The sequence below is a fragment of the Aythya marila genome, assembly GCF_965140915.1.
Source record: "Aythya marila genome assembly, chromosome: 1".
Taxonomy (NCBI): Eukaryota; Metazoa; Chordata; class Aves; order Anseriformes; family Anatidae; genus Aythya; species Aythya marila.
In genome coordinates, this window is record NC_139042.1 from 199,985,200 (window position 1) to 200,012,249 (window position 27,050).

At 47.2% G+C, this 27,050-nt stretch overlaps 1 protein-coding gene across 3 annotated transcripts in view; it reads left to right on the top strand.

Annotated features, from left to right (window-relative positions):
* Positions 1–496: 496 nt before the first annotated feature.
* Positions 497–27,050, top strand: part of FAM107B (family with sequence similarity 107 member B) — a 54,550-nt gene continuing 27,996 nt past the window's right edge. Inside the window, exon 1 of one of the 3 annotated variants that reach the window (XM_082751538.1) lies at positions 497–617. The gene's annotated coding sequence lies outside the window, so the exon portion shown is untranslated. Of the gene's footprint in view, positions 618–18,512; positions 18,533–23,686; positions 23,707–27,050 lie in introns of those variants that run through there. The other 2 variants (XM_082751539.1, XM_082751540.1) reach the window with 2 other exon arrangements.

Sequence of the window (27,050 nt, forward strand, 5' to 3'; positions counted from 1 at the left end):
GCATGGGTTCATGCACAGACTGGGGTTCTTAATTCTGATTTAGTGGATTATCCATAGGGGACAAGGTTGAGTTTTAGGGGTTTGGGACAAGGGAGAGGAAGAAGAAATGAAGACGGGGAACTGAAAAAAAGCAGTTGGAGACTCCTGAGGGAAGAAGAGTCACTCCTGCAGGTGAAGGAGGCCACTGAGGGACCTCACCACCTCAGCATGTGCCCCAAAACCACCGCGACCGCTGCCCATAGCGGCCCGTCCCCTCTCCCCCCCTCAGCGCGGGGGGCCAGGGGCAGCCTCCTGCCGGCTTGGGGGGCCACCCCTTTTGACCCCCTCACTCTTTCGGGCTTTCCCCCTCGTCTCCCCCTCGCCCTGAGGGAGCCCGACAACAAAGGCGGCTCCGTGCTCGGGGCCGGAGGAGCCGCCTGGGCGCTGACTCAGCGCCGGGTCCGCCCCCGGCCCGCCCCCGGCCCCGCCGCTCCCCTCAGGCGAGGCCGGGCCGGCTCGGAGCGGGCAGCTGCCGCCTTCCCTTCGGCTCCCTGTCCCTCCTCCTGCCCTCCGGGTGTCCCTCTCTCCTCCTGCCGGTGCCTCTTCCCGGCGGCTCGGGGATAGCAGTCCCCGCCGAGGTAGGTTTTTTTTTTTATTTTTGTATTTTTTTGTGGCCGGGGATCTCCCGCACACAAAGGCGCGGCGATGGCGGGGCGGGACAGCCCGGGCGGCGGGGATCGGGGGAGAGCCCCCTCAGGGTGCACCCCCGTTTCCCTCAGGGTTCACCCTCATTTCTCTCAGGATTCACCCCAATTTTCCTCAGGGCTCACCCCATTTCTCCTCAGGGCACACCCCGCATCCCCTCAGGGCGCACCCCGAAGCTCCCCGGCTGCCTGAGGGGGCTGAGGGACCCCGGGGGGACACCTCCCTCAGCCTAATTTCTCTTATTTTAGGATGGGAAGCTTGAGGGGGTGAAATTATAGGGCGCCCCTCTGTCCGGGCTGCTCTGGAGCATGGCTTTTGCCCGTGTCGGGTGCTTTTCCCCTCGCTTTTGGGGCTGGCAGAGGGGGTTTGCTCCGCAGAGTAACTTTTATTCTCTCTTGGGGTGGTTGTGGTGGCTGAGAAGGAAAGACAGTCTCTTCTGTGAAGAGAAGGAGAAACAATCCCCTCGCCTTGCGATGGCGGGATGACTGCTTTTATCTCCTGTCCCGATGAAGGTGAGCTCGGAGCAGCGGCCGCAGCTGAGCTTTGGGTGTGCGGAGTGGTTTTCTCCCTACAAACCCCCGCTTTTTGGTCAAACTGCAAGCCTCAGAGGCTGGCGAACTCTCCCTGTGCTTCCACCCCTCGAACTGCGGCTCTGTCAAAAGTTTCCCTGGACGGTCCCAATGCCTCCATTTCCCTACGTGCTAGATTGAAAGGCTTCACGACTGGTTAGCGTGACCGCACAGAGCAGTGTTTTCGGAGAATTTCAGCGTTCAAACGAGCGAGGGGTGCAACACAGAAGGTCAGTGTGACTTAACCAAGTGTTTCCTCCTTCTGTTTAATGTTCTTTAATAGTTTGAGGAGTGCTGGCGTATGGCAGTGCCTTGGTGTCGGAGCAGAGGCCGGTTCTGCAAGTTCAGGGCACGCTCGAGAAGGAGCCAGGAGCACGAGAACTTTTGGTTTTCACTGAGAATCTGCACAGTCAGACAAAAACGCAACAAAATGAGGAAAAAAAAACAACTCGTTTGAATGAGCATAATGTGGTTGCTGGATGGGGATTGCGGTGGGGGTATTGTTGAATAACTCCCTGGCAGCGCTGTGGTACGTGGGTATGTGCGCTAAATCTGGGATATTTAACTTCTTTTAAACTGGGATGTTTAACTTTCGGTGACTTGGCAGTGAATTAGGAGCGTGGAAGAACACTGTTACAATGGAAATAATTACTTGTGGACGTTGTGGGCAATTGGAGAAGCAGTCAGTCTTTAATCTCCTCGTGATTTGAACAGGACACTGAGAATCTTCTTCCTTTATTGATGGTTGTTTTCCTAAGCAATAAATGGACAGCTAGTGTGCACTGCAAATGTGATAGCTGCTTGCTTATTGTCAGTGAGATTTGCTTAGTAACAATAAGCAATTGTTTGCTAGGCTTTATTAAAAACAACCACAGATACCCTATTTCTCCTAAAACAAAGCCATTATTGTCTTAAAGCAACTGTGGGCCAATTTCATGGTTGGGCTAGTTCCACTGATGTCAGTGGAGTTTTGCCAGGGATGGTTTTGGCAGGTGAAGTGTCATTTGTGTTTTCAGGGTCCAAAATGCCCCAGAGTAATGTTGCTATTTTATCTCCAGCAGTGAATTGTTGCTAATTAAAATGTTACGCTGATGCTCCCTGAAGGTAAGGGGTAGAAGTGAGACAGTCTCAAATCTCCTAAACACTCTCCAACTTGCTTTCTCCTTTTTGCTCCGTATCACTTTGTGATCTTCCTTCTCTTTTCAGTCTCGAGATCTTCCAGGACTTCTCTTCGAAAGGCAGAAGTTTCTGTAGCTCAAGTTGAGCGTTTAAAGGGTTTGGGATTAGCTGCGTTGAACTGTCCTATAATAACACCGCACAGCTAGGTCAGTGAAGAACTGCACGCAGCTGTAGTTCGGAGACCTTTCGTTTCTCACACATGCACAGGCCTCTTCTTTGCAAACTGATTTGTGCATGGTTATGGTCAGTGCACTTGCTGAAGCGGCAGATTGTTTGACAGAGTCGCTTTAGTGTAACAGCCAGGCTTGGGATGGACTGAGAGAGCAGATCAGGGGGTGTGGGGGGGAATTCACTGAGCTTTTATGTAGTGCCATGCTTGTGGTGCTGAGAAACAGACCTGTTTTAGAGTAACATCAAAACATGAGCCGTGTAACAGCATTAAAGAAAGAAAAATCATCTAAAGTGGGAGCAGAAGAAACTTGGTAAAGGTAGAAGCAACATTCTTGCTTATTAGCTGTGGGAAGAGTGGAAATGTTTAACCAATAATTGGCCTTAACAGAATTTTGGCTTCATTTCAGTTTCAAAAAATGATTTTATTGACCGGAATTGTTACCTTTGTATGCAGTTGACAATATTAAATACATTTGGCCAACGGTGAGGCTGTTCTGGCACTGTGGTAGCTTTAGAGAGAGCGAGTCAATACTCAGATTTACAGAATCTTTGATGGACCGTTTTTATATCTGGCGTTTTTGCACGGTACAACTTTGGATCTGTCTGTTTGCATCTCCTAAGTACCCAAAAAGAGCACGTCAGACACAGTTCCCAGCTGATACTGTTCTGATGTTCTTTTGGTGCTTGCTTTTTCCAAAAATGTACAAGTTCCACACACAGTCTTAACTTTGGAGGGCAAAAAAGAACACACCACTATGCTTAATGCTTCTTCAGTTCAGAGACTAGTCAGAAGTTTATTCTGGTTTGGCCACACCTGACAAGTTCTTAAGTATAGTTTGAAGCTTAACATGCTGCAAAGAGCCTGAAACTCTTTAACTCTATTTACTTATTTATTTATTTATTATTATTTAAACTTACCCAAAGAGCGTGTAAGTCAAGGTTTTGATGTTTAATTCTAACACAAGCCAGAAAAAGATTAGACTGTGGAAAGGGAATTGGTCACATAACAACCTGAACATAGAGGTGCAAATTTGCTAAGAAAGAGTGAAATGAAGTCCTACTCAGGTGATTTATCTTCCCTTTTCCACATCTTTAATACTCTTGTCGGACTTATCTCTGTGAGTGCATTCTCTGGTTGTATTAATCCTCTCAAAACCATGCTGGAGGGGAAAGGTGTTGTGTCTTTGCGCAGCGGGGAAGACTCCTTCCCTTTGCAAATGGAGCATAAAAGTGCAAAAAAAAGTAACTGGCTTTTCTGTGATTGCACAGGAAATGTGCGGTGGTGCACAAGCTTGAACTTGGGTCTTTTGAACTGCTGGCTAGTGCTGAAACGAAAGAGCTTCCTTCCGCCTGCACAGAGCACATGGAGAGAAGAGAAGAAAAGAGAAGAGGCACGGTCCGAAGTGGCTGAGCAGAGGGTTATGAAAAATGACCTGGTAACCTGTCTGAGGCGCAGTTAGTGGGCAGCTGCTTCTTCAAGCATCAGCATGCCTGCTGTCTTTGTTAGGCGATGGAAAACGGGAGGGTTTTGTAGTTGTAAGTCCCTAAACTAAGACATTCAGCACCCACAGGGGAGGCAGAATGATAAAAACACTTTTCTTCCCCTTTCTACACCTGCCTCCATGTAGTGGGTGCTGCTCTCACAGATGTGTCTCTGGCTGGACCTTTGGGGAGGTCCTTCAGCTGCAGGTGAGCGAGCGTTGGCAGAAGAAAACACAGGAGGGTGCCTGCTGCCTCTGTGTGGTGGCGCTGGGAGTGCTGAAGTTTGAACTGGTGCTTGGCTGCGGCGCTGTTTGGTGACTGTGCCAGCTGCCAAGTCCCTCGTGGCCTTCGGTTTAATTTCAAAACATGTTTTGGGTCTACTTCCTATGTTTATGCCAACACTGTAATGTTTTGTGCAATGAAGGCTAGGAAAATCCCAGGTGAGACAGCAGCTTTTCCAAGTTCTGAGTATAAAAGAACAAGCCCCAGTGATGTGGGGGCATTTGTGGCCTCTGGTCTGCCTAATATTGTCAAATCACATCTCAGCTCTGTTGTTACTCTTCTAACCTGGGTCTAAAGCAGGTCTTGGTGCAGTTTGCATTCCAGTATGGATCTAATCCAGCTTGGACTTAATTGAGCCTTTAGCAGGTCATCAGCTTGCTTGGATGGGACAGGGCTGCTAGCTTCATGGTGTGAGCTGGGAGTACCAATGCGATAGGGCTAAATAAAGCAAAGGTTATTTACCCTACCAACAAACCTCTTGGATTTGCTTGCATTTTTTAAATTTCTCTGGCAGCACGGAACCAGAAGATTGCCTGTTGCGCAGATACGCGCTCTACAAAAAGAGAAATTATGCAGTAAGTTAGGAACAGCCTTTCTTTCAGCTTGGTTTCTTTATTTTACATTAATACTGAAACTTCAGGCAGTGTTCCTGCAGGATCAACTGTTAAACCCCTGGTCTGTCCTCTAGGAGATCTCAGCCTGACACGTTTAGAGCTGCACTAAGCATCCTCTGGAGAGCTTAGGATGATCAGGTGTGGAATGTGCTGGACAATGATCTTACGTGGAGCCAGGAGTTGGACTCGGTGGTCCTTGTGGGTCCCTTCTAAGTCAGGATATTCCATGATAGGTCTTGGTTTTATCCTCCATGCAGAAATTAAAGTCATCTGCTCGGACAGGGAGCCCAGCACTGCCAGTCGAAGGTATTCCCACAGGGCTGGCATTTAGTGGGTCTCCTGGTGGGCTGGCCAGAGGAGCAGGAGGACGGGGAAACAACAGAGTGATTCTTTTTGTTCCCTGCCTGTGCAGTGAATGGGCATTCATAAGAGCTCACGGCTGTGCACAGGCCTTTGTTCTAGAGCTAACGATGAAATGGAGTTCACAGCTCTGAGCATTTCAGACGAAGTGACAAGAAGTGGGTCAAGACCATTCGTGTGTGCATAAATGCTCTCCTGGTGTAGGCCAGGGGCTGTGCTGGGTGCTGCTAAACAGCCTGCAAAGGTTTCAGAGGAGCTGGAGTTTGCGCTGTCAGGTGGGTGAAGTGCATATGCTTGGGGACGGGGATCAGAATGGATGGCCTTGAGTCACTTTGCGTATTAATGTGATGTAAAGGAGAAGCTTTGCTGTTTGGTACCTCTGGAGAGCAAGGGGTTTAGCTGGAGCCAAAGGAAACTTTCTTTGTACGGGCAGGACGAGTTGCTGAGCAGCCTGTTCTATACATGCAGCGCTCTGCTCTTTCAGATGAAAAGCATCTCCGCTACCTCAGTCCCCTTGGAGGTGTCACCAGGGAAAAAGATGACCTGCTGGGCATCCCTGAGTGCTGCTGGCGCATCCTTCAGATTTCCTGTGGTAGCCTCCAGGTGTGCCTTTGTCCAAGTAAGCTGCACGAGGACGTGCTGAGCGGAAACACCCAGGCACAGGGAGTTTTGTGTGTTCTGGAGAGAAGCCCTGGCAGTGCCTGGTGTTGTCCTTACAGTTCTGTTACCGCAGCTGTGGAACCCTCCAAAGACAGTCCAGGCATGCCCATGGCTCTTCATTTACCCACGACATCTTCAAGTTCAAGGAGACCAAACAAATCATAAACTTCTGTAAAACACAAACATATTCTTTTTTTTTTTTTTCTTCAGGAAATAGCTTTAAAAGCTAGCTTTAGGATTTAAGAAATGTTACGTCCCTGAAAAGCAGAAAGTATTCATCTCTTGGGCTGGTGCCGTATTGCACCGAAAAGAGGCACAAAAACGTCCCTGAAGTTCCAGCAACGAGGATCCAGCCTTGAAGCTTGTTATGAAGACCGTAGTTGTGGATGTCCATGCTAGTCACTTCCTTTTAGTTTAAAGGGCTGAAACACGTTACAGATGTCCTTCTATCAAAGCGTTCTCTCTTCTGAGAAAAATCAAATCCAAGCTCGTGAGCCTGGTTTGTTTCCTCTTTGGTTAGTGACTGAGTGAAAAGAGAGAGTTTTATGTGGCTGTTTTATGTGCTGCATTCTTTTCCTAATCACGCTGAAGTGCCATACCTTCAAAGTTCCCTTTAAATCCACGCATTTACTGCATGTTCAAGGACTTTGATATATATTTTTTTAATCTAGTAAGCAAAATAAATCTCCTTGCTCAAGGATGCGAGGAAAAATTACTACCTCAAGTTAGCAAATAAGTGTGCCACCTATTGTTTTGTTTTGCAGGGGCCCGAGGGTCCTTCCTGCCTAGTACTGTCCTGCCACTTCTAGAGACATTCTCTGCCCTGGAAATTTTTAAATAGGGACGAGAATGGTGATCAGAAATGCAAAAAGGTGATCTATGGTATTTTTTGTGATGCTAACATTGTGTTTTTGCAAACTTGGAGTAAATACATTTCTTGCTTTTGCGATCAGTTTTGCACTGAATACGGCTGCTTTGCTGGACAGCCAGGTTGTTACAGAGACTTCAAATTTTAGATGTATCTTTATGTATCTCCCTAAAAGTGCTTTTTCACTCATGCTCATTGCATTACAAGAATAATTCTTACTCTGTGAGCTGTCTTACAGGAATCCATATACCTTCTAGACACTTCAGATCTACTTTTCTCTGTAGAAGTACTAAAAAGGCATCTCCCCAACCTGCTGTCTGCATCCAGGGAACTCATAGGATTGACAGATCCACGACCCAACATGCTCCTTTAGTTAAAGGTAATCCATTTGCCAGCATCAGCCAAAAGCTGTTGCAAGGACATATACGTGCATATACACCTGTATAGGAGCACAGGTAGTTAAAAGACATCCACTTTTCTAAGAAAATAGGACTTAAAGAACCCCAGAGCAGTACTTTTCACTGGAAAATCTCTGCAGTAGATGTCACTTTTACTGTGATATTTTCCAGCAGACCCCTCAAAGAAGAAGGGTCAGTTCTAGGGGCAAAGTCAGAGTTTAGCATGATCAGTGAGGCTGGGACAGCTTTTTAAAGGACCTAGGGGAAGAACTTTAAAAGAGAGGAAAGTATTTAAATCCTGGGAGACTTCTTGGATGCTCTAACAGCGGTATATGGAGCTAACTTTTCCTGTCCAAAATGTAATTCAGGTGCCAGCCTGGTCTCTTCCCAATCCTCTGCCCTGGTTTCCTACAGCAAACTAGTTCTTTACTTCCTTTCTTCAAAACCATCGTGCTGCTGCTGGCATGGTGTGGCACGGCATGCCTGCAGGCAGCATCAGCCACAGGAACTTCTGCTTCTTCCCATTTCTGTGGTGCTGAGCCTGTGGGCAGCTCTTTGGGATGTCCCTAGCTCTCCACCTGGGATGCCCAAGTTTTAGAATACCATGCTAATTAAGCTCTTAGTGGGTGCCATGTGAAATCCTTCATCACCAAAGCATCCCAGGATCAGATTTCAATTAAACTGCTTTTACCCCTCTTGGAATTATGCAAGAAAAAAGAGTCTAGCTGCTGAAGCTGTTTTACTTTTCTGTGTTTCTCTATATCAGTGTAAGACTTTGGTTATGTGCTTAATTCCTCTGACTTCCATCATCTGGTAGCGTGAGGGGGAGGGCTGCGTTTGTAAGGAGCTGTTCTGTGCGCTGAGAGGCAGGGGTTTAGTAATGAACTTTGGGCTAGAGGGACGTGTGCTTCTGAAGAGCCAGGATCGACTGGAAACCAGGTAACAGCGAGTCCCATTGAACAGGATACAGATTGCTCTGCTAAATAACTGCTCTGAGGGGTCATTCCAATGCCTTCCTCCCATTTGTAACAGTGGATTTTAATATCTTTATTATTAGCAGCAGAAGACTGGTAGAATTAAATATTAAAGTTTCAGTGATGAGTTCATTTATTTATTTTTTTAACCTTTAATGGTGCGGAAGCCTCGAGTGATTCCCTGCTTAGATCTGACAGTCCATCAGAACTAAGATTCATCTTTTCTTTTATCTACAGAATCACACTTCATTTGAAGGTATTTTTTCTTTCTAATGGGAAGTTGATTAATTGACTGCTAAAACAACTACAGATAAAGTTAACTTACTCCCTAAGATATTTAGAGTGCCACGAAGCTGAGCTGGATTTAGAAAGCACCACGTTACACGTACCGGCCAACAAAATACTGGATATCAGAGAGAACTCAGTACTGTAAAAACAAGGAAAGAAGGAGCGCCTACTCCCATTCTTACTGGATGTTTTCCTTCAGGAAGGGGACTGAAAAAATGCCTTTTTCTTTTTTTTTCTTAATACAGCCATTCAGATTCTAAAGATTTACAGTCTCTGTAATCAAGGTATCATTTCTCTTCTTAAAAGTTTCTCGGAGTTAAGATGCCTCAAACTCACCTTGGAGGACCATGGTTTGCAAAACAGGAGGCTTAGAGGTGTGGTGCAAGACACGGTTTCCTTCCAAAAACAGGAAGTGAGAGCTCAACAAGCCACTTGCAGAAAATGATCCTGATTTTATGTAGTGTAGCACAACCAGGGAATCTCTGCTTAGAATTTTACAGAGCCGTTGTGTACTTGAAAAACCAACTGTGTCAGGGTAAACAAATTGTTCCAGTATGTATTTGAATAGATAAATATTTATTGTTGTCCTATTTTATTTTTTTTTACTGATGAGGAAACAAAGACTGAATCGTCTTGCCTCCAGCGATAACTAATTAGTGCAAGGCTAGAATTTTAACTCAGGACTTTGAAGCAAGAGAAAAACAAACAGGAGGAGATGCTGCAAACAGGAACAGAACGGATGGATAATATAAACACGTTCAACTTTGTATTTCAGGCAGCAGCTCACTACCCCGAGACAGAAAGCCTCTTCCCATGAAGGCCTTCAGGCAAGTAGGCAGCCTAAAAAGCTTCTGCCTCGCGAAAACAGGATCTGCTTAGGTCATGGTCGCTTCTGTACGTGCCAGCTCTGTGCCCCTTACGTTACCCTGAATAAGCTTGGTGCTTCTGAGAAGATTCCTTAAGACAAATGGGAATTCAAATCAAATTTCCAAATAATTGAAGTTCAAATAAGGAGCAGCAGGAAAATTATGCTTCATTTTGAAAAGCTGCAGCAGAATCATGCCGGAGATTTTCTTTGCTCATCTCCCAGATAGGTAATTTGTGTGAGTCAGTCACCCGAAGCAGTTGTGCTAAATGTGGAAGCGTAGCTGAGTCAAAGGCGAGTGATTGGCATTGTTTTATGGGATGGCACCAGCTACAGATGCATTAAATTGCAGTGAATTTCTCTCTGTCCCAGCCAAATGTTACATTTCATTAGGATTTGGACTGAGCATAGGATAAACATTGTGGGTTTTTTTTGGGTTTTGATAAGTTCTTTGGATCACAGGGGCCATGACCCTTAATGTGTTGGGTTTTTTGTTTGTTTTTAATGCAGAAGAAGATTCATCTCAGCATGATGCTCACTTGCTTCTTTCCCTACCTTAGATGCTGGAGGGGTGGTAGCACTCCTGCAGTCACTGCGTGTGGCAGGATCTGTGTTGTGAGAGCAGTGTGGTCCTGTAACGGGGTTTGGGATTTTTTTCCCCCTTTTCTAAAGAAGCATTTGGAAGGCCCGTGGTTCGTTCCAGTACCTCGAGTTTGCATCACCGATGGAAACGAAGAGGTGGGGAGTTTTTCGTGGTGTTTCTGTGCAGTAATTTGGGACTTTCTTAATGAGCATTTCTTGTTTCTAAACGTAGTTGTTAAGAAGCAAAGAAAACTTTCTGTAGTTTTCTGGACAGTTAAATGTTTTCTGTGCTCGATGCTGTTTGAGTCAGCTCCCTTTGCCTTAACTGCCTGGTTTGCTCTGGTGCTCGTGGCTCATTTGAATCTGAACTCATCAGCACTTGGCTAATTTGAAAATCTAAGGTAAATAAGTGATAGGGCAGTGCTAGGGAATCAGGAGGTCCTGCAGTGAACCGTGGTGCTCTTAAAAATGATTTTAAAATATTTCTGTAACCTAATTGCTGAAAGAAGAGTGAAAGAAGTTTAAAAGCTTGAGACAATTCAGGGCCTTTAAAGCCTAGGCTGGGTTTAAGCCTGCTGAGTCTCTTAACGGGAGCCTTTAATTTAACTGTGCAATTCTCCCCTTTCACCTGTGTGCTTTTTGTTCAGAGTATAAAACTTTTAATGTGGAGCCAGCTGTTCACAGCTTAAATCCCAGCTTCAGAGCTGGCGGACATCCAGTGAAGGTGTGCACATACGGGCACCCTAAATACCAGCGTGGAAAAATCTGCCCTGCAGCTGGTGCTGGTGGCGGCAGCACGCTTTCTCTCCTCCCAGCCCTGCTCCGGACTCCACATGTTGATTTTCACAGGCAGGGCATAAAGCAGAGGGCAAAGCTGCATGCTGCTGTGGTTTCCAGAGCCAGACAGCGTGTCACTGGGCTGCAGCTGGGGCCCTGCCTGCTTCTGCTCCAGGCATGAACAGAAGAAGCGAGAGAAGTAAAGGCGAAGCAGACAGCAGCTGGAGGAAAGGCTTTCAGTGCCGGGACTCATCCTTCGGTTACTGATCTCGGCTTATTCTTGCTGCAGGAGGGTCAAACCTTTGCATTATCCAGCATAAGACAATTTATTACAGTTTTTTAAGTGAAAGATGCCTTGGGGCACAGGGGTCAGTTATGGGCAGACACCAAAGTTTGCAAAAGGACCAAAAGTGCTTCTTTCAAGAACATGGATGAGAGTAACCAGAGCAGTTAGTGAGAGCAGAGAGAGGGTGGTACTTCAATCACATCCAGCAGGCTGGTGTGCTTTTCCTTGTAGGAAAGATATTTGTACATAAAGCTCAAATCATTTGGGCTTCTTGTGTGTTTCAAATCTGCCACAGAAGCCAGAGGTATCTAGCAAAGCTCCTTCCTCCAGCTGGAGCACAGGCAGGGTAAGAAGGCAAGTCAGGTTATGGGACTAGCTTATTACATAAGCCCAGAAAGAAAAGGAGGTGAGAGAAATTAAAAATAATAATTGTTCTTTGAGGTGGTTCTGTTTGTACCAAACGCATTTTCGCTACAAGCTGAAGCTGTGAACTTTCAGGGTGATCTGCAGGAGATAAGCTTGCAGGAGGCCTTCACACCAGCATCACAGGCTTGAAGCCTCCCGTGCTGTGTATCCAAATCCCTCCTGTCATCCCGTTCACCTGCACTCAGCGTGCGGATCCTCCAGGCAGGCCTTCCAGAAACCTTCGTTTTGGTTCCCTGCTGCTTCGCTTCCTCTCAATCCAAATTCTTCCATCAGAATTGTGTTTTTCTTTTTAGTGTTAACCTGCTTCGCAAGGCTGCCGCATGCACGTCCCGTCCCGCAGCGCCGGAACCAGCCCTGGCAGGTTTCCCTCCTGGGTGGAGCCTTTCTTGACTCAGCCACCAGCTTACAGGAAATCTGGGGGAGCTTCCAAAGCTTCAAAACCTTGACAAATTAGGCTGAAACCAGCTAAAATTTCAGAGGAGAGGTCTAAGAAAGGCATTTACCTTAACTACCTGACCCGATCCTTTATTTGCTTCTCGGTTATGAATCAGTTCCTCTTTCTGTTCGTATTTCTGCTGCTTACCTTTCCATTAGGATTCCCCGCGGTGGCTGTTGCAGCCTGCCTTTTGCAGCCTGGTTTTGCTGATTTAACTAAAACGTTACCAGAGCAGCACTCTAGGTTCTTCCTACGGCGTGTCTAGCTGCTGTACGACGTGGCTGCTACCTTCTTAAAGAAAACCACACTGATTTCCTCCAGCACAATCTAAACTGTCATCTTGCGGGCAGCTGTGCTGGGAGATGCTGGCTAGGCTTTAATTCTCGTTAACTTTCTGCCCAATGAACCGTACGAAAACTTAGTAAAGCTGAAGAGGGGTGGGGAAACCCCAGGCACTTCTGTCCCCTCGTCCTGTTACCGCTGTAAAGATTTAAGGCTCCTTTTTTGGTGTCTTCTTCAAGCCTTTGCAGCAGAGCGAGCGGTTCCTGTGATTTGGCGACACCCTGAGAAGCTGAGCGGGGAGGAAACTTGTTATTCTGAACTGGTACGTGTTTGTAAACCAGCTCCAGGCCTTTGGGTTGAAAGCCCAACAGTCGGGTTCGACGTGCAGCTGGGTTGTGTCACCGAAAAAAACAGAACTTGCTTCTGCATGAAATGGAAACTCAAACACACCGGTAGGAAACGCGGTGAGCCCACAGAAAATACATCGGCCGTGCGTTCTGCAGTCAGGGATCGTGTTGTAAAGCAATTTCTTTGGGTCGTTGGCCTGTCACATCGTGCAGGATCAATCTTTGCTAAATGGGAAGCGCTCGTTAAGGAGCGGGTCTCGTAGCTGTGTGCTCTCTGCTGGCCACTAACCATCTGTTTTGTCTGGGATTCTTCCCAGGGCGTGAACAAGCCCGGTGAGTAAAGCATGACAAACAAATACAATCAGAATTGATACATTTGTCCAACGCCCGGAGTATGAGCATCTTGTTATTTTATCCTATTTCCTGCCTTTTACACCAAATTTCACCTTTTCCCCTTAGCAACCTAGACAAGGAAGGTTCCTGCCCATTTTTCCTGCATTATTATTTTTTTATTTTTAATTTTAGCAGCAGCTTTTTTATTTGGACCTTGCAGGGAGTTGCATAGGCTTTTATTTTTCTCAATTTTCTTTTTTTATTAGTGCATGAAAGGAAGGCTAAGGGCTATATTCTACTGGGGAAAAAAAAAAGAAAGATGTCAGAAACATGCTACTTGCTACCTTCAATAAAACTTTAATTAACTAAATGTTCTGTCTGGCCCCCTGCCCATGTAATAAAGAAGGACTAGAGACGCTCGCCTAAGTCATTATTATCTGTTAGCAAAAATACTTAAGTTTCCATTTTCATCCCACTGTGGAGCTGAAAGAAAATTGCCCAGCAAGTATCTCTATGCCAAAAAATCTTGATGACTCGGGTTGTGTGGTTCCCTACACGCGTGTGTTTGCACTGCTGTGCTAAAGGGTCGCTGTTACCAAGCTGTCCCGTGTTTAAACTGCCTCTGTGCATGCAACGTATGAAATCTGTGCTAGGACTCCTGTTGACTTCACTTGTAAGGTCTGCCCGGGGTTGTCCCGAGTCACTGCAAGATGTGGCAGCCCTCTGCAGAACTTCGTGGAGAGGCAAATTCCTGGTCAAGCCCGGTAAGTCAGGATTTACACCACCGAGCTGGAGCTGGGCTGCCTGCAGCGACAGCAGCTTGTGTTCACCCAGGAGGTACCAAGCCCCCTGCTCCCACCTTGTATGAGGTTTTCCTAGTTCTGATCATGTTTATTTTATTTTTTTATATAAAAAAAAAAAAAAATGATGCTGGCCTGCCCCCCTCTCTAGGAGTGGCTGAATTGGTGTAAGGACTGTCTGTCTGTCTGTCAGGTGGTTTCCTCTGAGCGTAGTTGCAGTGAGGAATTAACGAGGAAGGAAATAAGAGCTGCTGCTGCCTTTGTTTACTTTTTTGTTCCTGAATCTCTTGCTTCTTATCTCTAATCTTCAGCCTCAGCAGACGGGGTTTAACTGCACATCCTACCAGTGGGCTCATTAGGTGGGGACTGCAGACGAAATGTGAGGCTGTCAGAGGGGAGCCTGGCGTTTAGGTTGCGTTGCCTGTGATGAAACAGCATTCTGTTAACTCCCCGTCAGGAAGCGACACGTTGTGAGAGCAGCTTTGGTCCCAGAGCACCTCGTCCTTCCACAGCACTGTGTGCTGCAGCCAGAGCTATGAAGACCAAGTGTTTACAGGGCAAGCTGTGTCACCTTCAGGGAGATTCCTGAGATCCCCACAGCGCACAAGGGAAGGGCACGATGGCAGCATCCTCTCCCTGTTGAAGCATGAGTTGAGACCTGGCTGCTGAAGGCTAAATCCAGCCTTTGCCCAACTTCGTGGCACTCGAAACACCTGCTCTGCGTGAGCCAGTGCACGCTGCCTCTCCTGGAGCCATCCTTGGGTGGGATGATGCTGGCCTGTGGTTGTGGTGGCCTTTTTCTAAGGGCCCTGCTGCCCAGATGGGTGGCTTCGTGCTCAGGTTGTCTTCTGGCAGGGTGGATGCTGATGGCCACGGCTGAACTCCAGGCAGCTGAGCTTCTCTGGCTGCCTTGAGCCTGCTCCTCTGTTCCAGTAAGTTGCAGATGCTGTCAGAGTTTCCCAGCCCTGCTTTCCTGTTGGCATCACTGCAGCAAGAAAGCATTTTAAGCACTTCTTTTCTCTGTCAGAATTATTACTTTGCTATGAATCAGATGTGACTTTTAAAAAGTGCAGATGCAGGATGGCTCCCTAAACCAGAGTGACTCTCCTTGCTTCAAAGGAGCTGAAGTCTACTGCGTGTGAGCTGTCCTGAGCTGCCCTACAGCTCTCTCCAGGTCCCAAAGAGGCATTCGTAGCAGCTGAGAGCAGCCTCCAGTGATGGCCAGCAAAGGGAGGGAAAGGAAACATCATCTTGAAATCCCACTCCCTGCAGACAGACAGCCTTGAGACCCTTATGTGGGATTCTCTCCTGAGGGCAGGGACATCCCGGTGCTGCTCCTTGGGGCACAGGAAAACCCATTATTTTTTTCCAGCCCACTTCTTCATTTCCTGGTCCACCATTCAAGTACCGTTTCCTTTTAAGTCCTGTTTATGTTCTCAGCTTTAAACAAGTGGGAAATGCTCTCCCATGGCCGGCTGCAGCGTAGTGCTCGTCGTTATTTCGGAGCTGGCCTCTTGCCCTCTCAGCTGTCATCAGCTCACTCTCAGGATTTTCTGAAATTTTGCCTTCCCTGCTGAAGTCCGCTGCTGATGGTGGCAGGGCAAGAAGCGAGCTCAGACAGGGCTCCAATTACTGCCGAACCCATTCAGGTCTCTTTAATGGAAACCTTCCTCCTTTCAACCATTCTGCGCTCGTTTTACTTAAGTCATAAAACTTTTTCTGTTTGAACTGTTATGAAAACAAACCCAAACCCTCGTCTGTGTTAGTTACGGGGCGCTTTGGTTCCTTCCCCTGTTTTTGCTTCATGTTATTTACTTAACTGCTGCTGAAGCAGCTTCTTGGGCTGAAAAGACGCAGCTTCGTAGCTAAATGATTTAAATTTTGCATAGAGGGAGATGCATAACCAAACCCTTTGTGAAATGACTTAACCATCCACTCCAGCTCCAGCTTTAAATAGGAAGCATGGATCATTGCAAAAGCCAGGAAAGTTTGGACATAAGAAAGTATGGATGTGATAATACTTTCTAGCAGCTGGGGAACTGAAGGAAAACGTCTGACTGTATCTGGCAAAAGCTTGCATACGCTTGTAACGTGGGGTGCATACGCAGGAGCTCATGAGACAGAGCAGATTTTTGCAACCACATGCAACACCGAGAGTAAATATTGTCCCATATTTACAAAACCCTCCAGAAAGTATCTTCTCTCTCTTGTTTTCTTTGCTTTTTTTTTTTTTTTCCTGAGGCTGAGATCTGCCAGGATCTATCATACACCTTAAGTAAATTCCACGTTCTCCTGTGTTCTTGTTTTGCTTTTTGGCTTTCTGTGCTGCTGGTTGATCTGCTGGTGATGCTTAAGTTTAAGGAGACATCAGTTGCACAGTCATTCACCTGGAAAAAGAAAATATATATATGCTTCTGAGCTTTTCTCTGAACTCCTTACATTTCCTGAGTGTTTTGAAATGGCACGGTGTTGCCCAAGTTATTTCAGCAGGTTGTGAAAAACAGTTTGAAATAATCAGCCTGGCGTTTTGGCAGGAAAAAGCTTTGGTATCTTCTACCTTCACGTTTCCAGCAAACCCGTGGTCATTGCAATCTGTGGGTTCTCTCCAGTTGTGCTCGAATTTCTCAAGGTACTGTACTTCTTTTTTTTAAAGGCATTTTAGCCCTCCGGGCTCGGTGCTGTGTCCACGTTCTGTAAATGACTCATATGGAGATCAATGGTTTCCTGTGTTTTATTAGCACTCCAGTTTCAGCTGGTCCTGTAATCTCATGTTTCTTTTTATAACTATTTTATAAGGAGAAGGACCCAATTAAACCAGTTCAGGTTTCGCTGTTCCTGCCTCTTAGCCTGCCTCCTCGAACTAAACCTGCCGTGGCTGTCTGCAAGCCTCTGGCATGTTCCCCCTCGCTTCTACACGTGTGCTGAAAGCTGCTGCAGCCACTTACAGCCCTTTCTGACCATCTCTGCCTCCTTTCATCCTGATGGTCACACAGAAAGCACACAACCTTGTGTTTGGTTTGTATTTTTTGCAAACAGAGACCTAGCGTCCTGCTGGTGTGGTGATGCAGGAGCCAGTCTTGTCCAGGATCAGGTCAGGAGCAGACTTTAGATCCTTTGCTGGGGATACGAGGCGTAACCACTAACTGTAAATTCAGGCCTGGCACAGAGTCATTCTAGGATGAATGTACGTGTGGGGGAAGCTCTCTGGAATCACATAGATCGAAACACTGAAGTTCAACTGGATTAGAAATACGTAAGTGTAATGAAGGGCAAAAAATCTTTTTTACAAATATGTTTGTGGCTAAATTTTGGATTTATTTCAATGAAACATTCAGTCTAAATTCCCTACCCCTGATCCTAGCAGCATGGGGCTTCCCTCCCACCACAAGCATCTGTGACCTGTTGGAATTTGCTGGTTAGAAGATTTGAACCAACTTTTGTGAGAACCAAGCAAAACTTGTCAGGAATCTTTCTGTCGAATTCAGGGAAAACATTGTCTTGATTTTCATTTCATGAATTCAGTAAGTAGTTCTTCCAATTCAGTAAGTATTTCCAAACTGCTCACTTTCTCAGCTTAGAAAGCCAGGAACGTGGTTAGGATAGCTCTACTAATTTCCAAATCTGGAACAGTGACAAAAATAATCAAGTTGTTAGCTTTAGATAACTTCATTCGTTTTATAAATTTGATCTGGAAACAAAATGTCTGCTGCATTTCATGCCCGGTCTGCGTCAGGCGACTTTGTGTAAGTAATTAAAATGTTTGGTGATAGAGATGTTGGGAACTTGCCCTGCCTTTGCTTCCCTTAGTGCAACCTTGGTATGAGTAGCAGCTGAAAACGTGTTTGCTTTGGACATTAGAACCGAATCGTTTTCTCTGCTGTGATAATGAGTTTGAGCAGGACTTATGTGTGACCAATTAGTATGTGTTTTACCTGCCTGCTGAGCAAATACAAGGCTCATTTTACAGCACCCTTTCTGCAGAGTACGGCTGAAATGTGGAAAGAGTGAGGAATATTTGACAGTCAAGATTTTGGCTGAAATCATTTTGATTTTAGTGTCTGTCCAGCGTTAGGACACAAACCAACACCGGTGTTTTCTCTCCTGGTATGTCTTCTTGAATCCTTTTAAGTGAAGTGGAAAATTGGATTGTTTTGAGCCCGTGTGCACCTTGCTCTTGTTGTAAACCATTGAAACCAACGGGCTACAAACTTTGAATATGCAGAAGTCACCCCGGCCATTCTTGAATGTATTTAGGTGTGCAGATCGTGAAAAACTTTGTGGTCTTTCAAGGGTCTTCCTTGGGTAAAAGCAGGTTTGAAAACTGAAGCTTGCTGTGCTTTCTTTCTTAGACCTAATGGATGCCTAGGTAAAGGGCATTAGTCATAAGAAGGAAGTCTTAAAGCTGGTCTGAGTTGGCTTTCAAAGGTGAGGGTGACGTTGGTGATGTAAAAGTTGGGTTTTCGCACTGCCACCAAAGCCAGTAAATGGTCACCTGCCGTCAGCTGCTGGCAAGACACTGGCCATTCTGCAAAGGCCTGCACGCGAGCTGAACCAGATGTGGTCTGGGAGCAGCTGAAGCCCATTGCACAGCCATCCACCGTGCGTCTGGTTTGTTGTAGGGTTGGCTCTAACGGGACTGTTATTTGTGTGGCTAGGCCTTCGAGGCTGAGCTGGAGAATGTCCCTCAGCTGCCCCAGTGAGGCTCTGGTTGCCGATCCCATCCCAGCGCCTCTCTCTGGTACCCTTTGAGCTTTCACAGCACCACTTGGAAGACTCCTGGACGAACCCATTCCTCGTTCCCTTCGGCTCTGAGGACTGCTACCACAGAAGACAACACAACAGCGAGGAGCAGAAGGGACCCTTCTTCAGGTCTGTGCCTTCCCGTGCCATTACCAGCATCCCGTACTGCACATGAGACCAAGGAGCAGGAAGGGAGCAATTCCTGCACAGTTTCCCAGTCCGTGTGACCCTCTCACTTGCCTCTTTGGCTCGCTGGAGGAGAGCACGTGCTTCCTCGCACGTTTGCTCAGTAAATAAAGGAAACGGGTATCGAGTGCCTTATGTCCTTCCCAGGGCTCTAGCATTTTCCCCCCCTCCTTAATATTCATCTGAACGCTTGATATTAACAAAACCGCAGTAGATTAAATAGCATTTTCAGCCCCATCTGGATGTGATTGCTGTAATTGTTGCCAGGCAGCATTTGAAGCAGTTTTTATCTCCCCAAAAAAAAGCCACCCAATGGCAGGGGGCGCGGGAGACAGGCTGCTAATGGGATTACGGCGTGCAACATCCCCAAATGAAATCCTCCGCCAAAGGAGGAGAGCAAATGAGGCAAGAGGAATGCGAAGGGGCCCGGGTTTGCATATTAATTAAGGATTAAAATTTATAGTTTCAGCAATGGGCCTTAAAGCCGCGATTCAGCCAGCAGATTATGGCTAGCGAATGGGAAACACTCTGAGTTGGGAAGAAACGTTCAAAACACAAATACTGAAAGCATTTAAGCCAGATGCAGGAGGAGGAAGGGGGAGAGGTAGGAGGCAGCTCGGGGCTCTCTTCATAAGGTGCTGCTCGTGCATCTGACTGACTTCATTTATTTCTTTCCCTCAGTCATCTGGATTACCGAACATTGGTTCTCTTTTAATCATTGTTTTAATCAAACAAAACACAACACTTTATCTGAAGAGAAGCCTTTCCTATTTTTTAACTTCACATTTTTAGATCCCAAGGGAGAAAGGTCACATTTTTAACAACCATTTTGCATAAGAGAGTAAAATAAAAAGCTCTGTCGTTAAAACAATAGTTCAAGACTTGCTTTGGATTTGTTTTCAGCTTCAAATGAATCAAATGATTTCCTCAGTACAGTCTGATTCTATGTAGTGCTTCTGAAGTTAAAGCTGTTGTAGGGTTCCCTACAACTTCAGGTGGCTGGGCCAGGTGGGAGGAACTCCTGCTGTTCAGTGCAAGTCCTCCAACAGCTTAGGATAAAGCTCTCCGTTGCCCTTGGAGGACACAGAATGTGCTTTTCCTTTTCTTCTTCTTCTTTGAAGGGTGGTTAATAATAAATATGACTTCTCTGAGAAGCCAGGGACCGCTGATAGACCAATTAACCAAGCTTATCAAACGAAAACATTTTAATTTGCTTTGCGATTGAAAGCAGCCGAACGCTTCAGCCGCCGTAGCATCCAGCTCCTATTGAATTGCTTCCCCTTCAAAGGGCTCTCCCTGGGGATAAGGTTTCTTTTTGTTTTACATGGCCCACATGCCACTTGGGTTCTTGAATTCTGCATACGCCTGGCTCTTGTGATCACCTTTTTCTATAGGACTTGCAGATATTTCTGCAGTTTCTCACACGTGTCCTTCTGTGCAGGCTCCCTTGGGGGACTGAGGCTGTTTATGACTTGATAGAGAATTGTGGTTGTTTTTGGTGTACTTCAGAATAAATCAGCCATTATTTCAGAAAACATTTGCACAGCGATGGCACCTATTAAGCACAATATGCTTCTAGGGTATCCACTGCAAAGAATATCCATGAATAAAAAATGAAGCACTCGAATCGATATTATTTCTTTTCATTCCCTGCCTTCCTAGTCTTGCCTGTTGCTTTTATATTTTAGTCTTTTTATTAGCTTTTCATGATGGTGGAGTTTTCCCTTGAAAAGAGGCAGTGTGGCCCTGTTTTTCTGCCTTGCTTTTTTCCATCCACAGTGCATGCAGCAGTGTGATAGGGAAGTTGGGAGATACAATTTCAGAACTGGGCGTGCAAAGAGCTTCTTTAAAACATCCCTTTTTTTCTCTTCTTGTCTTGCTTGGTTTTCTCAGGCTCTTATTTTTCACCATATTAGCTCTTTCCCATTTCCTTCTTTTATTATTTTGTTTTATGGTTTGTTGTACACACTGTGCAAACACAGGGTAAGTCAGGGGCTATTACAGCACATTTGTAATCGGGTGAGGTCTCCTGGCCCTTGCTCATAAAAATCTTAAATAGCACAGAGTGCTTTAGATGGAAGCCCAGCGTTAATAATGAGACTTAACCCTGTGATTATTTCCTGGAGATCTCTGTCCTCGTAACAGCAGTCCTCATCAGGGCTGTTAACGGGGGGTTATAACTTTGAGAAGCTCACTGAGGATGATTTTCCTCCCCAGTGTTCTACAGATTTAGCAAAATAACCCAGTTGTGTCTTCACCACATCTGGGTTTGTCTCTTGTGCGCCTGGAGTAATGGTGACTCACTGACTGTCTGAATTCCCAAATGTTAAGTTCATTAGCTCACGTTCACTGAAGCTCTAAGCCTTCTCCAGTCGAGGGTTCATTTGGTAATGACACAGAAATGAGGACGGGGATGTCCTCACTGGTTTGGAGAACTGGGGAAGTGTTCAAGTGTGAGTGCAAGGAATAACGAGCATGCAATGGGAAGGTAGTAACCTTCCTGCGCTTCCTTCTGCTCACTCTGGTGTTGTTCCCTCGTTCTTTTTGTGATCACAAAACCAGATTTTAACTTAGCATAGACTTTTTTTCTTCCCCTTCTACTTCTTTGTCAGCGTGGAGATGGACACAGCCCTGATAGCAATGAGCCCACGGGCTGTACAAGGCAGGTGAGACAGTGGTTAATTGCCAGTGTGCTGAACCCTACTTAATTATTTTGTTTGTTTGTTTGTTTTGGGGGTATGCAGCAGCAGAGTGTGTGTTTTGTGATGCTGACAGAGCCTGTGGAGTTTTAAACGCACTTTCTTAGGGACTCGCTCTGATCCATCCCTGTCCTTGTGCTGGGCCCAGAGCTGAACGCAGGCTCCAGGTGGGGGCTGAGGAGAGCAGAGCAGAGGGGGACAATCCCCTCCCTGCCCTGCTGCCCACGCTGTGTTGGTGCAGCCCAGCACACGGTTGGCTTTCTGGGCTGCAGGCGCACATTGCTGGCTCGTGTTGGGCTTCTCATCCACCACCACCTCCAGGTCCTTCTCCTCAGGGCTGCTCTCCATCCATTCCCTACCCAGCCTGGGTACCGCACCACACAGCTCGGTGTTGTTGGCCAACCTCCTGAGGGTGCACCTGATCCCACTGCCCATGCCACCGACAGAGATGTTAGACAGCGCCGATCCCAGTAGTGCCCCTGAGGAACACCACCCATCACTGATCTCCACCTGGACATTGAGTCTCTCACCATAACCCTTTGAGTGCAACCGTGCAGCCAGTTCCTTACCCACCGAGTGATCCATCCATCAAATCCACGTCCCTCCAAGTTAGAGACAAGGGTATCGTGGGGGACAGTGCCAAAGAAGCACTCTGTTTGCATGACTTCTACATGTAAATTGTCTGTGTTCATCCCCAGTTTCCTGGTTTTAGTGCAAATTAAATGAGCAGTTGAGTTAGGGCTAATAAAGCAAATAGTAGGTTGCATTTTAGAGGGAGAGAGGATCTTTTGGTGTTGATGCTAAGCAGGCTTAAGTCTGATTTAGCCAACAACTTTAGCCTGCCATTCAGACTTTTTTCCCCCATGTATTTTTTAATGATTTGCACATTTGGGAAGTTGCTTCTAAACAAGACTTACTGTAAAAAGAAATCAAATAGCGGGGATTTATTAAAAACTGTTCCAATTACTCACACAAGCTATGCATGCATACAGATACAAATGCACATGTATATATGTGTATGTCTGTGGTTTAAAGCAGCAGGCTGCAGGCTTTAACCGCATGTAGAATGGGCTCACATTGTTTTTGCTTGGCCACAAACATCTTGGACTTAAAAGAAGAATAAATAGATGTACGCAAAGGGGAGGCTTGGGATTGTGAAGAAGTCTGGTCTGCCCTCCCGGAGGTAGGGGCGTCTCTTTCCCATGATGGAAAATCCAAGCTCTCTTCTGTGAGAAAGGGATAAATAGGCAGGACTGAAAATGTAACAGGCAGGATTTAAATTGCTGCACGTCCTGAGGTGTACGAGATGGCCAAACGCAGAAGGGCCAACCTCATGGAGCTCAGCTGGGGCTTGCAGGATCTGCCTTTATTTTCCTAACTTCTTACAGAGTTTGGATTTCTTTCTTTATTCTTGTTTAATGGGGTCGCTGCTCTACACTGGGTGCCTAGGTGTGCAGGGAGGGACCCGGGGTTGCACTGGGTGCAGCACCACATTGCATTTCTCATCGTGGGCTCCTCTGCGCTCCTGTCGGCTCTGCTCCTGCACTTTGTTCCTGCAAGTCACAGAATCGTTAAGGTTGGAAAAGCCCTCCAAAATCATCAGGTCCAACCACCCCCCTTCCACCAGTGTCACCCGCTAAGCCATGTCCCCGAGCACCACGTCCAACCTCTCCTTGAACACCCCGGTGAGGATGGGTGAGCTCGCGTGAAGGGCATCTCTCGGAGCACTTTGTGAGCTGGAGGCTGACTTTAGTAGGTTCCTGTCGTGCTACCTACTACAGCAACAAACTAAACCCTTTTCTGAGCCCATGTCCTCGATGTGCGTGCACGTGTGGGTTTGTCGAGGGGAGCTGTCCCGCTGCTACTCACACAAGTACGTGCTCCACAGCGTGGAGTGGGGAGCAATTCAAAAAGGCTCTTCAAACGAGGGCGGGGGGGAAGCTGGTGTCTAATGAGAAGTCTTATGCTGATTTCAGCGTGCATATGATTTGAATTGATTTAAAGAACTGTGAGAACACGTACCAGCAGAGCCGCTTTTCTCGAGACCTAATTGCTTTTAAGCCTCCAAAAACGCATCGTGTGCGTGCACGTCTGCAGCTCGAAACATCTCTAAGAGAAATGTAGATTAATGAAGTGTCTTGAGAGTGCTTGCCTGCACACGCGTTTAACCTAAACCCGTGATGAACTCAACGTGTGAATGCTTCGTTACGGAGGCAGAGGCGAGCCTGAAGTTTTTAATTTAAATGAAGGAAGCCGGGGCCGACTTTCATACGCGTCCAAATCGTGCTCGCGTGTCTCCTCGCGAGGAGTCTGTCACGCATTGACAGGCTGAGCTCATTCCGCTCCGGCGGGAGCAGATGGGGATTCTTGAACGGGGATCAAATTCCTCGAAAGTCGCCGCACTGACATCTTGTGAAGGTGCGAGAGGAGGGGGAATTGGGCTGGCAGAGGGTGCAGCAGCAGAGGATGCGAGGAGGCAGAAGCAGCGACACTTCCCTGTGCTTTATTCCCCTCTGCGGTGATGGCTGTGAATATAAAGCATCTCCCTGGGGTGGAATGGATGCTTCTCTCCCTTGCCACCTAGGTTCAACATCACGCAGATCCTCTGCTTGATTTCAGCTCAGAATTCCAGCTCTCAATGCCACTTTCTTTATGAACATCCCCAAATGTGAGTCTTTTCCCCTCCAGTTTGTATTTGCATGGGAATCTTGGCTGCCTCACAGCTCTTTTGACAAGACCGATGAAAACCACGGGGCTGAGAGACACATGTAGGTATTTTCTCTACCTCCCCTGCACGTGCTGGCACCTTCCCCGTGGCTGCAGTGCTGCTGCTTCCTTTATTCCTGGGAACAAAGTGCTCAGAGCCACCCGTGGGGGCCATCAGCCGTGCACTGAGGTGTTAAAAACTTTGAGCAAGAGGCGACTTTGCTCTGCCTGCTGGTATCAAACAGGACGAGCAGAGGTGTGTGTGTGTTTGGATTATTGTGAAAGAAAGGGGGAAAACGCAAACCACCGGGATGTTATATTCAGTCGTACCAAATCAAAAAAATTTCCAGATGGCGATGTGCTCCTGCCCTTTTTGACAGACTTCTCACTTCCCCGTCAGGCTGGGAATCCCGGGTGTCCGCAGCTTTTCTGACTGAGCTCCTCTGGCTCTGTCGGAGAGGCTGGAGGTCTTGCGAGCAGGCTTGCGAGTTGGTTAACCCTAATTTGAAACAGGCGGCATTCAAGAGCACAGCGTGTGCTGCCGAGGGAAGAGCTGCTCAACGCTGAATTTCTCGCACTTCGCTCTCAACATTAAAGATTCACACCAGAGGGGGGGCTGGTGGCTTTCCTGCAAAATGTGTGGCTGCAGCCGCAATGCCAGCAAGATTTGGGGTTGAAATTGCAGAATTGTACCAGGCTACAATTGTCCTCTTGTATTTATTAGATACCTGCTTGCTTGATGGACTTTTCAGGGGAAAGTTAAGTGCTTTTTTTTTCTAGGTAGGATTAGCTTAATATGCGCAAAAACCGTGTGTGTGCATGTGAAGTCCTACTGAGTCACTGCTTTGGCACCGTTTTTTGGTTTTAGTCAATGCTCTTTTTTCTTTTTTAAAGTCGCAGTTTATCAGCTATCTTCTCCCACTCTCCCAGCAAAAAGCACACGTCGCTCTCTTATTTTTCAAGCCCCGTGGATCTGTTGAAGCTGTGCAGCAGAAGATTGAAGCCGGAAAAGGAATGGCTGCTGGTGGGCGACTGGCTGTAGGTGGGTTTTCGGTATCCAGCAAGAAAACTGGCAGACGTGGAGGCTGCAGGCGTCTTTGTGTACCGCAGACTGCTTGAGTGCTGGTCTGTGATGCCCAGCTCTGGCTGGCGGTGGCGAGCTGTGCACGCACACCCACCTGCTGCTCCCATGAACATGCAGGTTTCTGTGTCCTCTTGACATGCCCTGCATGCAGTACATAACACAGTCCCACAGTTTGTAGCCTGGTTTTCTTTTAAACCGTACGATGCAGTTCCTGTTACGAGGTTTAATTGAATTCTCATCCGACAAAGCTCCTCCTGTCTGGTTTACACGAAGCACATGCTGGCATCTACTCTGTTCTTTTCATCAAGGTTTTGGCAACATAACAACATGGGGTGAGTTGTTCAGACCACGCTGACTTGTACCTGCTGAGAGGTCTGCCCCCATTTGTCTGTGTCGGTGGGTTTTGATTGACTCAGGAAGATCCCTGCAAATGTCTGTGGGGAAGTGATGTTACCACCGGGACTCTGAGTCTGCACTGGGTCCTGTATTTCACTTCAAACTGCCAGGGTTGTGTTTAGTTTGGTAATATGGAAATGAAGGCGATCTCCATCCATATTCGTGGACTGAGAAGGGTAGGAAAACGTTTCATGTGCGAAAAGGAACTGTGGGAATTCTGGGTTTTGGCACTGCGAGGTTGGTGGTGCGCAACTGAACGCTTAAAATTGCTTTCTGGTTTGGAGGAACTGGCCTCAAGGGAACCACTCAAATACAGGAGAGCCCCTGGGTCCTGCCTGCCCTGTTACTTTGTTCAACGGCAAGTCAGGACCTAAGAAGAGATCCCCTGGTGTTGTTTTGGCCTCTTGTTCATGGGGTTTTACTTACAGCTGACGAGCTATGAGGCTGCCCGAAGGCTACCCTGAAAATCCCCCGTCTTTTGCAGCAGTGAGAATCTCTCCCATCAGTTCTGTGCCTGTCCGAGCTCTGCACCTCTCCAAGACCCCATTAACACAGATGCAGAACTGGCAGGGGTTTTATGGAACTAATTTAACATCCGATACAAGGCGGAGAGCTGGGCTGAATGGCCGGGCTGTTGGTTTTCCCTGCGCATCTTTGCTCTAGTTGCGGTCTCTGCTTCCGAGTCACCATCGGACGGGTCAGGATCTTGAGGAGGAGCCCTCCAGGTTGGTACCACACTGAGGAGCAGCTAGGAAGAGCTCAGTGTCACTCCACCTTCTGGATCTTTTTGTTTTGCTTTTTCTTTTCCCACCTGTTTTATTTTTTAAGCAAGCTCCAGGCACGCGGAGTGAGCAAACTCAGCGCATGGGGATGTGCTCCCAGGGGAGATGCAAGGCGACTTTCTGTAGCTAAGACGACATCTGTAATGAAGAAGATTTCTGTGACCAGGATGAAGAAACATCACCGTTTGCCACTTGCATGGGCCGGGGCAGCAGCTGCCACTCCTCGGGGCAGCCCAGCAGTTGTCCTCGCTGCAGCTGCTGGGGATGGAGCGCTGGGGCAGGCACCTCCTGCCTCACTGGGACAGCCTCTGCTGCCTCTCGCAGACAGGACGGGCCTGCTGGAGGAGAGCAGGAAGGTGCCACGAGCAGGCAGCTGGGACAATTTGCTCGTGGGGAATTCGAGCCCTGGGCTGGAAAGGGGCCAGCGCGACTCCTGCACCCCAGTGATGAGTGCAGCATCTCTGCAGGCACCAGGGGCTCTCGTACTTCTCCCTGGGGACGCCTCGCATGCCAGCTGTACAGAAGGAGTGGAGCCACTGGAAATACTCCTTGCTTTGTCCTTCTGGAGATTTTTAACCCGGAGAACCAAATGGCTCCATTTTAGTTTTGATTTTGTGTGTTACTGCTTCTAAGAAAGTGCTTCGCAGGGCTCCGTCTCCTTAGTGCGTCTATTCAGAGCGATGATCCAAGCAGGAGGAACAATAATAGAACTTAACACGGCTGCTTTTCATCTGAGAACTGCATAAAGAGCGATGTCAAATTAAAATACTCGGTGTTTTGTGTGTTGCCTTTTG